The sequence below is a fragment of the Ipomoea nil genome, unplaced genomic scaffold (genome assembly GCF_001879475.1).
Source record: "Ipomoea nil cultivar Tokyo-kokei standard unplaced genomic scaffold, Asagao_1.1 scaffold2690, whole genome shotgun sequence".
Lineage (NCBI taxonomy): Eukaryota > Viridiplantae > Streptophyta > Magnoliopsida > Solanales > Convolvulaceae > Ipomoea > Ipomoea nil.
Window position 1 is genome coordinate 1718179 of NW_017619118.1, and position 12908 is coordinate 1731086.

A 12908-nucleotide genomic window follows, 5' to 3' on the forward strand; every position below is an offset into this window, starting at 1 on the left:
CAGAGGTTTAGTGGATTATTGAAGGTGGAGAGCGATGCATACAGAAGTCCTATGAAATCCCTTCACTTGGAGAGCCAACTCTGATACAGTCCACTTCAATGACGCTCTTTACAGTTGTTCCCACAACAGTGTGATCGTAGAGTCCTTTCGTTTAAGCAGCAGTGATTCTTCTCAAGTTCTTCATCCTTATCACCATGAACATGTTGTATTGAGAAGAGGCATAGTAATCTAAGATCTGATCTCATAAAAACTGATAAGGAGTGTTTCTTCTCTCTTGAAATCGTAACCCTAATTCTCGTCGAATGAGGATACTTATAGTTCCATAGTTAGAACACTCTCTCCATAGATATCTTTGATTGTAGATGGTAGGACAATATTTGAAGAATGTAATATTAAAGATTCGGTCCATACCTTTCCAAGACATATACGCTGATCTTCTTTCCAAATCTGTATTCTGTAAAACCGCATACAGCTTTTAAGTAAACAGCTTCCTAAAACAGATCTTCAGTCTCAGTTCTTCTGTTGTTGTACCTGATTGATCAGTCCGCTGTAGAACAAATCGACACTAAGCTATTCCTATCTAAGTATGCCATAATAATATTGTCAATTATAAGTTGGGTTTTTTTGAGCAATTAAAACACTAACACCCGGCAATGACGCCAAAAATTGATGGACAATTTTAATTAGTCCTCGCAAGTGCACGAATCACTATAGTAATAGTGTGCAAAAGCAAGGGTCGATCCCACAGGGAATTGATACAATGCAATTTAATAGCATGAAATTAAATTAACTGACTTAACAATTTAATAATGATAAAAACGAAGATCAAAGATAAGAATCGACTCAAGTGCAAGATAATTAAATTGAGATTCAAGAAGCTAAATATATGAATCGTAAGGAACCAAAGAAATCAAATAGCAATCAAGATGAGAAAGCCTAGGAACTTGAATTAATAACCATTTACGATCAAAGTATAAAACATAATTCAATTGGCAAAATTAAGCTTAAATGATTACAAAACATTCATAACAATATCATTCCTAGAAGAACAATTTAGCAAAGCATACTAAAATGTTAAATGAAATTGAGATTAACAACAATTAAACCTAAACAACTTCTAGATAAAGATTATAAATATTGATTACAGGGCAAAAGCTTTGAAACGCAACCAAGAGACAAACTCTTCATCAGAACAATATCACCAATAAATTAAGCATAATTAATTCATGATTTGCTTTAGAAGCATAACACATTCCAAAGATGTGAGATTAAAAGGTAAAAGGTAGGAAAATGAAGAAAGTAAAAAAATTGCTTATGCCACTACTGCTGCGCCAAAAGATGAATCACACGCCCAGACTCGCCGACACCGTAATCAGCCGTATCGATCGGAATTTCTGCCGCCAAATGATAGTCTTTGTTCACTACCACCGGAATTGGTCCGAGGCAAAATTGATGATCGGTGATGGAGAATTTCCTCCTTTTTATACTCCTTCAGTGCAACTTCTTTTTCCGCACTTTCTCCCTGCTATTAGAGACTCGCTCGCCAACGATCGAAGAAATTGCTCCGCGAGTTGCGATCTCCTTTTTGCCGTGGTGTTGACCGCGCTTTGTTCAGTGATCCGAAACTGTTGGTGCATAAGAAAACTTTTATTAAATAACTTACAATTAAAAGCTTAAATACATTATTAGAGTCCAAATATAACTAATCTACAATTAGTAACTCCTACTAATCAAGTACTACTAAAACTAATATTAGTATTAGTATTACTATTAAATTAAGATCAATGAATTATTGGACTCACGGAATTTAAATAATAAAATAAAATTAATAAGTAAAACAACCTAAAAATAAATAATGTTAATAAAAATTACTTATAGCAAAAATAAAAAAAAATAGATATAAATTAATCAATTATTGCAAATTAACCCACACAAGATCGATAAAGAATGAAAAACTACAAATCGATCTTGAGCACTTAGCTTCTTCCTCTTTTCTCATTTCCAATCAATATTATGGCAAGAAGGAGATTAAGATTGGCATATATTGTCAATCAATCAAAAAGAAAAGCATCCCACCATAAAAGAAAGAGAGGGGTACGTAATCAAAAAGCTCAATGAGCTCACCGTTCTTTGTGGTGCGGATGCTTTTTGAACACGTACCCCTCTCTTTATTTTTTATCACATGTGGTAGCATCCGCAATCTGCCGTACCGACCGGAATTTCTGCCGCCAATGGAGAGTCTTTGTTCACTGCCACTGGAATTGGTCCGGGGCAAAATTGAAGATCGGTGATGGAGATTTTCCTCTTTTTTATACTCCTTCATCGCAACTTCTTTTTCCGCACTTTCTCCCTGCTATTGGAGACTCGCTCGCCAACGACCAAAGAAATTGCTCCGCGAGTTGCGATCTCCTTTTTCGCGTGGTGTTGACCGTGCTTTGTTCAATGATCCAAAATGTTGGTGCATACTAAAAATTTTATTAAATAGCTTACAATTTAAAGCTTAAATACATTATTAGAGTCCAAATATAACTAATCTACAATTATTAAACTCCTACTAATCAAGTACTACTAAAACTAATATTAGTATTAGTATTATTATAAAATTAAGATCAATGAATTATTAGACTCACGGAATTTAAATAATAAAACAAAATTAATAAGTAAAACAACCTAAAAATAAACAATATTAATAAAAATTACTTATAGCAAAAATAAATAAAAAATAACATATTAATCACAATTATAGAGTCTCTCTCGCTGGTTCGCGAGTCTTTTTCTCTCTGCGGTTTAGAGTTTCTGGTTCGTTAGGGTTTTTGCCATCGCCGTTCTTTGCATGGCTTCGTCGAGTTCGATCAATGCGATAGCTAACCTTACGTTAGTTGATCTGGACGATGGGGAGGACATTCACCAGTTCACTAATGTCCCCAATGTCCCGGTTGGTGAGCAAGGAGATTTTTATCTAATCGGACGACTGATTGCGGATCGGCCGGTAAAGTTTCCATTCTTTAGGGATACGATCTCGTCTATTTGGAAGCCGGCTATGGGTATGAATGTGAGTGAGTTGAGGTCTCGGACGTATCTGTTTCGTTTCTTTGACGAGTATGATGCGCAACGCGTGCTGGATGATGGACCGTGGACTTATGAGCAACACCTTCTTTTGCTGCAACGGTTGGAACCGGGCGAGGATCCAGAGTCCGTAGTCCTTAATTTGGCGGATTTCTGGATGCAGGTGCATGGGCTACCGGTGGGATTCCATTCTGAGGGGGTCCTGGAGGCTGTTGCGAAGAGTGTGGGGATTCTGGTTAAGCAAGATGATAGGAATTTCGATGGCTCTATCCGTTCTTTTTTCCGGGTTCGGGTGAGGATTGATGTGAACCAGCCTTTGAAGAAGGGGATGAAGCTTAAAAAGAGCCCCGATGATTGGGCATTGATTGAGTTTGAGTACGAACGATTGCGTACCTTTTGCTTTCTATGTGGGGTTATCGGGCATGGAGATCGGTTCTGTGTCAAGGCACGGTTATTCCAGAACCACCAAGGTGATAAACCATATGGGGCGTGGATGCGGGCTGGGACAAGAAGGTCGGTGCCCCCTTTGAATCGCTGGCTAGCCCCGGAGACAACGGCAGAGCGTGTTAGTTGGGTGGCTCCAGGGGTACGGCAAACTGCTGGCTCCTTCGTTGGGGTGCCGGCTAATGTTAATATTGGTGTGTCTACTGATTCAGTCCTGGAAAGGGGGGATGATGTAAACGAAGGAAATTAATCTTAAAGTTCTACGAGGCTTACCATCTACATGGGATATGAAGGTTACGGCTATGCGAGATCACCGAGATCTAAGAATTTTGTCAACCGACAAATTATTTAGTGATCTTAAAGCATATGAGTTCGAGATGAAGGCCAAAGATGATGAAGTTCATGAAATTCGAAATCCAGCTCTAATGGCCGAACAACCGTCAACCTCCAGGTCAGTAGATAATATTGATTTTATAACTGACGAACAATTTGCTCTCTTTGTTAGAAAATTCAAAAGGTTCATGCGAAAAGGAGACAACAAAAATTCTGCTCGTGGAAAATTCGTCTCTCGCACGGCACAAGAAGAAAAATTCGAAGAAAACAACAATTTATGCTACAATTGTCGCAAACCCGGACATTTCAAAATAAATTGTCCGTATCCGATCGTTATCAAGTATCATGGCATAAATGTTGAATCTACACCGAATAAATCCGAAAGCAAAGATCGAAGGTTCAAGCGCGACAAAAGAAAAGCTCTCGTTAGCAACGAACCAAATGAAAATGATGAGTCGAATGGATTGTCATCAAGTGATGAAAGCTATAGTTCGGAAGATGACACGACTCTAATATGCAAATCAATTGAGTTGAGTTCAAGTGAAGAGTGCTTTATGGCTCTTGGAGCAGAGGAAGAAGAGGTAACATCTAATTCTTTCAATTCTGCTTTTTCTCGAGAATCTATTGGCAGTCTAATGCGAGATTGTCAAGAGATTATGCTCACTCATCCTCAACTCAAGGAGCGCAATAATATTCTATTTCTTGAAAAAGAAGAGATGAATAAAAAATTGCAAGATGCTTTACTTGAAGTGAGTAACTTGAAGAGTGAAAATATTCAACTTCAAGAAGAGTGTAAAGCAAGAGAGGTTAGAGAACATAACCTTCGGGCTACCATTGCTACATTTACTAACTCGTCCAAAACTATGGATAAAATGGTAAACATGCAAAAGCCATCAGGAGATAGAACCGGAATCGGTTATGACTCCACATGTTCTCAAACCCCTCCGAAACTGACTAATCTTACTACTCCTTTAACTAATAAAGTGCAAGTGGTAAAATTTGTTAAAAGTCAGTATAGCACAATGAGACAAGGACTTGGCTATCATGAGAAAGCAAAGTTGAACGTTGAAAGGCCGAAACAGTTCAATACTACGGCAAAGCAACAAAAATTCTTCAAGCAAAGATATGCCAAAGAGTCAAGTGCAAAAAGATTTTTTAGAAAAGAGGGAAGCTTTTCTAGAAGTAGAGATGGAAGATTTTATTCCACTCAAAAGGATTGGTTGTGTAAATCTTGTTTTAACGCTTCTTATAGACCAAAGCAACAATCCTCTTCCCAGGTGCCTATGTTTAAAAATGTTTTTCAAAATCCAGCGCCAAAAATGTTTTCAAAAGTTAATTATGATTATCGTGTTTCAAATGGTTACAAACCGCCTAATCTTAATTCAATAGGATATAGGTGGGTTTGGTTACCAAAAATTACTAATAGCAAAGGACCCAAGCAAGTATGGGTACCTAAAACCAACTAATCTTTTTTGTAGGATGTTTGGTACATCGACAGTGGTTGCTCACACCACATGACTAGAAATAAATCATGTCTAGTGAATTTCAATAAAATCGATGGACCAAAAGTTATATTTGGAGGAAACCAAAATTATGGAACTACAAAAGGAGTTGGTACAATTGAAAGAAATGGTTTGAAGATCGAAGATGTTTCATTTGTTGAAGGCCTAAAATTCAATTTGTTGAGCACTAGCCAATTTTGTGATAAAGGCTATCTTGTGGAATTCTCCAAAGATAATTGCCTAATAAAAAATGAGCTCTCAAATGAAGTTGTGCTCACTGGAAAAAGGCTAAAGAATATGTATGTTGTTGATTGGAGCACAAGCAAAGATTCAGTATGCTTAATGACCAGAAATTCGAATGAAGCAAATTGGGAATGGCACAGAAAGCTCAACCATTTAAACTTCAAGACTATCAATCAGCTTGCAAAGAAAAATCTAGTTGAAGGACTACCAAGTATTATCTTCAAGAAGGACCAAGTGTGTGATGCATGCCAACGCGGAAAGCAAATCAAATCATCATTCAAGTCTAAGACGCACAAATCAACATCAAGACCTCTAAGCTTGCTACACATGGACTTATTTGGACCGGTTGATCCAATAAGTGTAAGTGGTAAGAAATATACTCTTGTTGTTGTTGATGATTTTTCCAGGTACACTTGGACCGTGTTTCTCAAGAAGAAAAATGAAGTTGAACAAGTGTTGTCGAAGCTGTTGAAGCAACTACAAAATGAGAAAGAATTGCAAATATCAAAAATACGAACAGATCGTGGAACCGAGTTCGTGAATGGAGTTATACAAGCTTTTTGCAATTCACATGGAATTTCACATCAATTATTTGCCGCTAGAACACCACAACAAAATGGTGTTGCCAAAAGAAGAAATCGGACGCTTAAAGAAGCCGCACGAGTGCTGATTAGTGCAGCTGGTCTCCCGAAACGATATTGGGCGGAAGCTATCAACACTGCTTGCTACACGCAAAATCGAAGCATGATCCATAAGCAGTACAAGAAGACGACATATGAGCTATATAAAGGGAGAAAACCAAATATTGGTTATTTTCATATTTTTGGATGCAAGTGCTTTATTCATATTAATGATAAATCGCATCTAAAAGCTTTTGATGAGCGTGCAGATGAAGGAATTTTTCTAGGATACTCGATTACCAGCAAAGCATTCAGAGTTTTGAACAAAAGAATAATGGTGGTTGAAAAATCCATACACGTGGTATTTGATGAAAAATCACACGTCAATATTGATGCTCTGGACGAAAATGGCGAAAATATTGATCAAAATGGTAGCAAGTGTCATATTGATTTTTGTGATACTGATGATACGTGTGAAGAAAATATTTTGCAGGGAAACGATGAGTTGGAAATTAATTCTCTAGAAAATCCCATCCCTCATCTAGTAAGAAATGAAGTGCGGGATGCAATTGGTATTGAAATTGCAAATCAACCCAGGGATGCAGTTGAAGTGGAAATTGCAAATCAGCCCTTGGATGCAATTACTGGAGAAGTTGAAAATTTACAAAATGAAGCAGAAATTCGAACCAGTGCTACCTCTTCTCAACCAGTGAATCCACCCAGCACCATGCACCCTTTTGAACCAGACTTAAGATGGCTCAAAAATCACCCACCAGAATTAGTGATCGGAAATGTTCGAGATGGCATGAAAACAAGATCATCTACCATGGAAGCATTATTCACATGTTATCTATCTCAGATTGAACCAAAAGAAGTGGACGAAGCTCTAAATGATCCAAGTTGGATTGACGCCATGCAAGAGGAACTCGATCAATTCAAAAGAAATGACGTTTTGGAACTTGTTCCAAGACCAATGAACCACAATGTTGTAGGAACCAAATGGGTCTTCCGGAACAAAGCAAACGAAGAAGGCGTGATTGTTAGGAATAAAGCAAGGCTCGTTGCAAAAGGATACTCTCAAGAAGAAGGAATAGATTTTGATGAAACCTTTGCACCGGTAGCCAGACTCGAAGCTATAATGATTTTTCTAGCCTACGTCGCACACAAAGATTTCACCGTTTATCAAATGGACGTGAAAGCACATTCTTGAATGGACTACTCGAAGAAGAAGTTTATGTCGAACAACCCCCAGGTTTTGAGGTAAAAGGCGAAGGTGACAAAGTCTACAAACTTAAAAAGCCATTGTATGGGTTGAAACAAGCACCTAGAGCTTGGTATGATACCTTGTCAATGTTCTTGATAAGCTGTGGATTCACCAAAGGCCTTGTTGACAAAACTCTCTTTAGAATTCAAGATGGTGATCATATTTTACTAGTGCAAATATATGTTGATGATATTATTTTTGGAAGCACTAACAATTCTTTGTGTGAGAAATTTTCAAAGCTTATGCAAAATAAATTTGAAATGAGCATGATGGGTGAATTGAATTGTTTCTTGGGCTTACAAGTCAAACAATTGAAGGAAGGAATATTCATCAATCAATCAAAGTACACCCGCGACTTGATAAAGAAGTTTGGCCTTGATGGAAAATCATCGATCAAAATTCCAATGAGTACATCAATAAGGCTAGACAAAGACGAAGATGGAAAAGATGTCGAACAAACAAAGTATAGAGGAATGATTGGTTCACTACTATACCTTACCGCAAGCAGGCCGGACATTTCTTATGCTGTGGGAGTGTGTGCAAGATTTCAAGCAAATCCAAAAGAAAGTCACCTCACTGCAACAAAGAACATCATAAGATACTTGAAGGGCACAATCAATGTTGGATTGTGGTATCCTAAAGGTACAGATTTTACTCTAACTGGTTTCTCAGATGCGGATTTTGCAGGTTGCAAAATAGACAGAAAAAGCACCTCCGGAACGTGTCAATTCTTGGGAGGAAGGCTTGTTTCTTGGTTTAGCAAAAAGCAAAATTCCATCGCAACTAGTACCGCCGAGGCCGAATATATTGCTGCAAGAGGTTGTTGTGCTCAAATTTTGTGGATGAAGCAACAATTAAAGGATTATGGAGTGAATTGCGACGATGTTAGCATATTTTGTGACAATACAAGTGCAATCGCTATCACTCACAATCCGGTGCTTCACTCAAGAACCAAACATATCGACATACGACATCATTTCATAAGGGATCATGTTGAAAAGAAAGATCTAAAAATTGAGTATATCCCTACGGAGAACCAAGTTGCAGATATTCTCACAAAGCCTTTATGCGAAATGAGATTTTCTACTTTAAGGCATGAATTGGGAATGTTGGAAATGTGCTAAGTATCACTAAATTTAATTTCTTGATCTAATATGATACATATGCTCATATTATGTGTTCTACGTGTTTATATGCTACTATGTGTTTTACGTGTTTATATGATTTTATATGTTTTACGTGTTTGCAAATTTCTATGTGCTTAATTTTTACGTAAATTAATTTGCTAAATGTGTTAAGTCGTTAATTATGAATTTGCATGTAGTGTTTAACGTGATTTTATATACCATGCAAATTAATTTGACAAAATGTGCAATTTTTTTTAATCTAATTTGTTTTTTGAATAGCATGTTTTGATCGTTACTTGGACCGCAAGTTATGTTCATGTTTGTGTTAATTTGTTTGCATGAACAATCTATTTGCGAAATATTGTTTATAATTTGGTTAATATTTATGTGCTAATTTTAATTTTTACTAGTTTCTAAATAATTGCTTATGTGTTTAAGAAATTTGTTTATATATATGTTTTAGTATCTACCGTATGCATGTATGTATTTTCTTGGTAATTTAATTGAAATTTGGTTAGTTACCAAAATTTGTGCTTATTTTAATTGAGAGTTATCGTGTATATGCATGTTTATATATGGATGTGATTTAATTGCTATATTTTTAAATGTCCATATATGTGTCGAAATTATATGCGAAATTATGTGTAATTTGTGTGATTATATTTTATGTGTTATTTGTCTAATGTGTACGTGTTTTTGAGAAGAAAAAGGAAGAGATCAGATTGGATTGAAACCTCCTCCCTCTAAACCTCTACCCATAAAACCCAATCCCATTAAAACTCTCCGTCTTTCAAAACCCACACCCCTTAAACTTCTACCCATAATTAATCCCACAAAAATCTGACCCTCTCTCTCGTAAACCAGATCCCCTCTCCCGAAAAATATCCTCCCAAATCCATACTCTCTCTCAAATCTTCAATAATAATCAGAAGTGTCCATTCATAATCTCGTTACTCTATACACCTTGTGTATATAGGGTACCTAAGAGACTGTGAAGCATTTAATGCTCTTGTCTGCTAATGATAACCCTTTTCTCTTTCCTAGTAACACCTCAAACAAAAGACACCTCCACCCCTAAATGTGCCTTGTCACCACACCTATTCTAAGGGTCTCAATTGAGATTTCTATCTGAGAATTATACCTCTTCTTAAATCCTTCTTAAACCATACGAAACCCTTCGTATTCCTCTCAGACGAAAATTCCAGTTCTACCAAGATCAGAAAAATCTCTCTCTCTCAAGCTCTCAATCTCACCGGTGAACACCATGCCTGGAACCAAAGCCATGCAACCCAAAAATCTGCTTATTCTACAACAACAATTGATCGATGGGATGACACTCAATCAGGAGTTCTTCATGATTGGAGCAGTCGACAAGGAAATAGCAAAGAAGATTCTCAATGCTTTGAAGGATTGTGGACTATATGACTTCTTCACCTACAAATATGCTGGAGCTTTTGAAATAGATGTGACCGAGTTCTATCTTCATGCTACTGTGAAGGACAACGTGATTCATTCTAAGGTTGGAAGAACAGATGTTCAAATTTCTGAAAAGGACATCAAGGATTGCTTCAAATTCCCTGATTCAGAGTTGATGCCAGAATCTCACCACTATGATGTTCAATCTTTCTGGGATGAAATTCGTGGTCCAAAAGCACCTGTAGCTCATGGCTTGACCGAACCAAAGAACATGTTGAAACCGGAGTATGATATGCTTATTGAGATGATGTACAAAATCCTTGACAACAAGCTTGGAAGTGTGGACGATCTATCTGGAACTTCCGTGAGTTTAATGAACGGAATCATGCAAGGAAAAACGTTCAACTGGGCTAAGTACATCTTCAATCGCCTACTATTCTTTGTAAACAATGCAAAACCTCATGGAAGACCACTTGAAGGAAATCACTTTCTTCATAAAGTTGGGTACGGACTTATTGTTGGAGAAATTTTAAGAAAGAAGAATGTGCCTCTTAGAAGACACAGAAGTGTTGGAATCTACAGAACACATTTCAGAAAATTTGGACCCGACTATGGCAAAAAATCAAACCGAAAGAAAGGATCTGAAGGAGGTGGTTCCACAAGCACACCACAAAGTTCTCGAAGAAGGAACAGTAGAACCGTATCAGCAGCAAGTGCACATGTGGGTTCTAGCAATCCAAGCAACAGAGATCAAGAAGCCGTAAGCTCGGCTATAGCACTTATTCCATCTCAATAAGTGGTAGAATCTAAAGCTCATGAAGTAGACATACCCGTGATGCCAGCTGAAGAAGATACCACCCAAATGGAGTTTGCAGGAGTTGAAGTGCAAGTTTCAAATGACTTGCAAAGGAGAATCTCGAGTCAATCAGCAGTTGAAACTAATGTTGAACCCATCGTGTTCGACACAACACAAACACGAGATGATCCGGAACTGATGGAGGAATTAAACCGAGTTCAAGCATGGAAGGAATGGAGACTTGAAAGATATCATTCTTTCATCTCAAAAGTTGACTCAGAGTTGATTCAAAGTGAAGAATTTGCCTTTGAATGGCTTGGAACTGACTCAATGCTCGAAGCACTAAACATGGATGCAAATCAAATTTATGGACTGAAGCTTCAAGAGAAAAATAGTAAAGGAAAACGAGTGGCCGCAGCAGCACGAGAAAATGTCACTCAAGTCACTTCTGACAATATTGAAAAGGAGAATGAAGTGAGACTACAGATTGCTCTACACAGATCTTTAAATGACACTCATCGACATCCATGTGATACTTCAATTAATATAGCCAATGATTTTCTTGAAAATTTTGGAGAAATGGCGAATGAAGGAAGTACACTTGTTGAGGTACCAATTTCAGCCTCTGAAAATCATGAGTCTATTCTTGTCAGAGTTCACTGTGCTGAACTTTTAATATCTAAAGTGACCCCCACCAACATTGATATAAATGCAATGGACCCTACAAGGGATGAAGTAAGGGATCAAATTGATGGTGAAATTAGACCCTCAATTGGGGGGGGAATGTTTGTATGAAGCGCCAGTGCACGCTAACAACTCTGTGATGTCTCTTCAAAATAACTCTCTGGAAGAAGTCAATTTAAATACAGAGATTATTTCAAGAACAGAGGTTATTGAAGAAGAAACTGGAAATCAACTTCAAGAAGCCGAATCACCAGAAGAAAATTTGCAGCTTGTTGAAAATCCAGTTCTTGGTGATCCACGAAGAAATTTGTTCAAAAGTCTACACTCTCTGAACATGAGTAAAAGCCGAACCCGAGAAGAAGATGAAGAAGATTTGTTAACATCACTATTTGCAAAAGTCACAGAATCAAGTAATGTTGTGTGTCAAAAGATTGGAACAACTCTTACCGAGCAAGGACATCTCTCTTTGCAACACTTTGAGGACAGACGAACAAATTTAAAGGAGTTATTGGAACATCAAAACGCTCTGCAAACAAGAATAGACAGAGCCGAAAGACATCAGAAAGGAGATCTCACTGAAGGATTATTGGAGATAATCCAACTCATGAAGAAGGAACGAGAAGCTACCGAGAAGATCAACAATGAAAGACACATGAGACAAATAAAAGCCATACAAGACCAGGAGACAAGGATAAATCACCTTGAGGTAGAATTATCCTCAATAGCTAACAAAATATCTTATTTGCAGGATGTTTCTCTCAAAACACATGATGGTGTCAAACTTGTTAAAGCCAATCAAGAACAAGATTTCAAATCCCATGGCTTTTTGATTGATAATGCCATAAGGGGGGAAGAAATTCTCAATCATCTGGCTTTACAACAACAAGAATTCATCCTTGGAAGTCAACCACAACAGCCAGTTTTGACCGCCGCACCAACAAAAGGCCGTGGCCGAGGACGTGGTAAAAAATCCCAAGTTGGTTTCGCTCAATTTGCAAATCCGAGTCTTGGATCAAGCTCATCGAAAGTTGCTGAAACTCGAGGATGGTTCGAATGCTCAAAAGGAACCATAACACCGCAAAAAATCTGGACATCCGAGAATGTGCCAAGTATGGTGAAAAGATGGCCCAAAGCTGATCAAGCTCAATGGATATCAGAGAAGAATAAGGAAGAAGAAGCAAAAAGGAAGCAAACCGAGATGTGGTATGAGCTTAGAGATTATACCAACAATAATGGTGAAAGTTTGGGATTCCAAAGAAGCTTTGAAGAATGCATAATTTGGTGGGAAGCCGGAGCTCTTCCGGGCACCAATATTAAAGAGACCTTTGGACACTACATGGCTGGAAATATGACTAAGAGGTTTGAATGTGAAAAGTTCAAAAATGATATCTGCAAGATGAGATAACATATCAA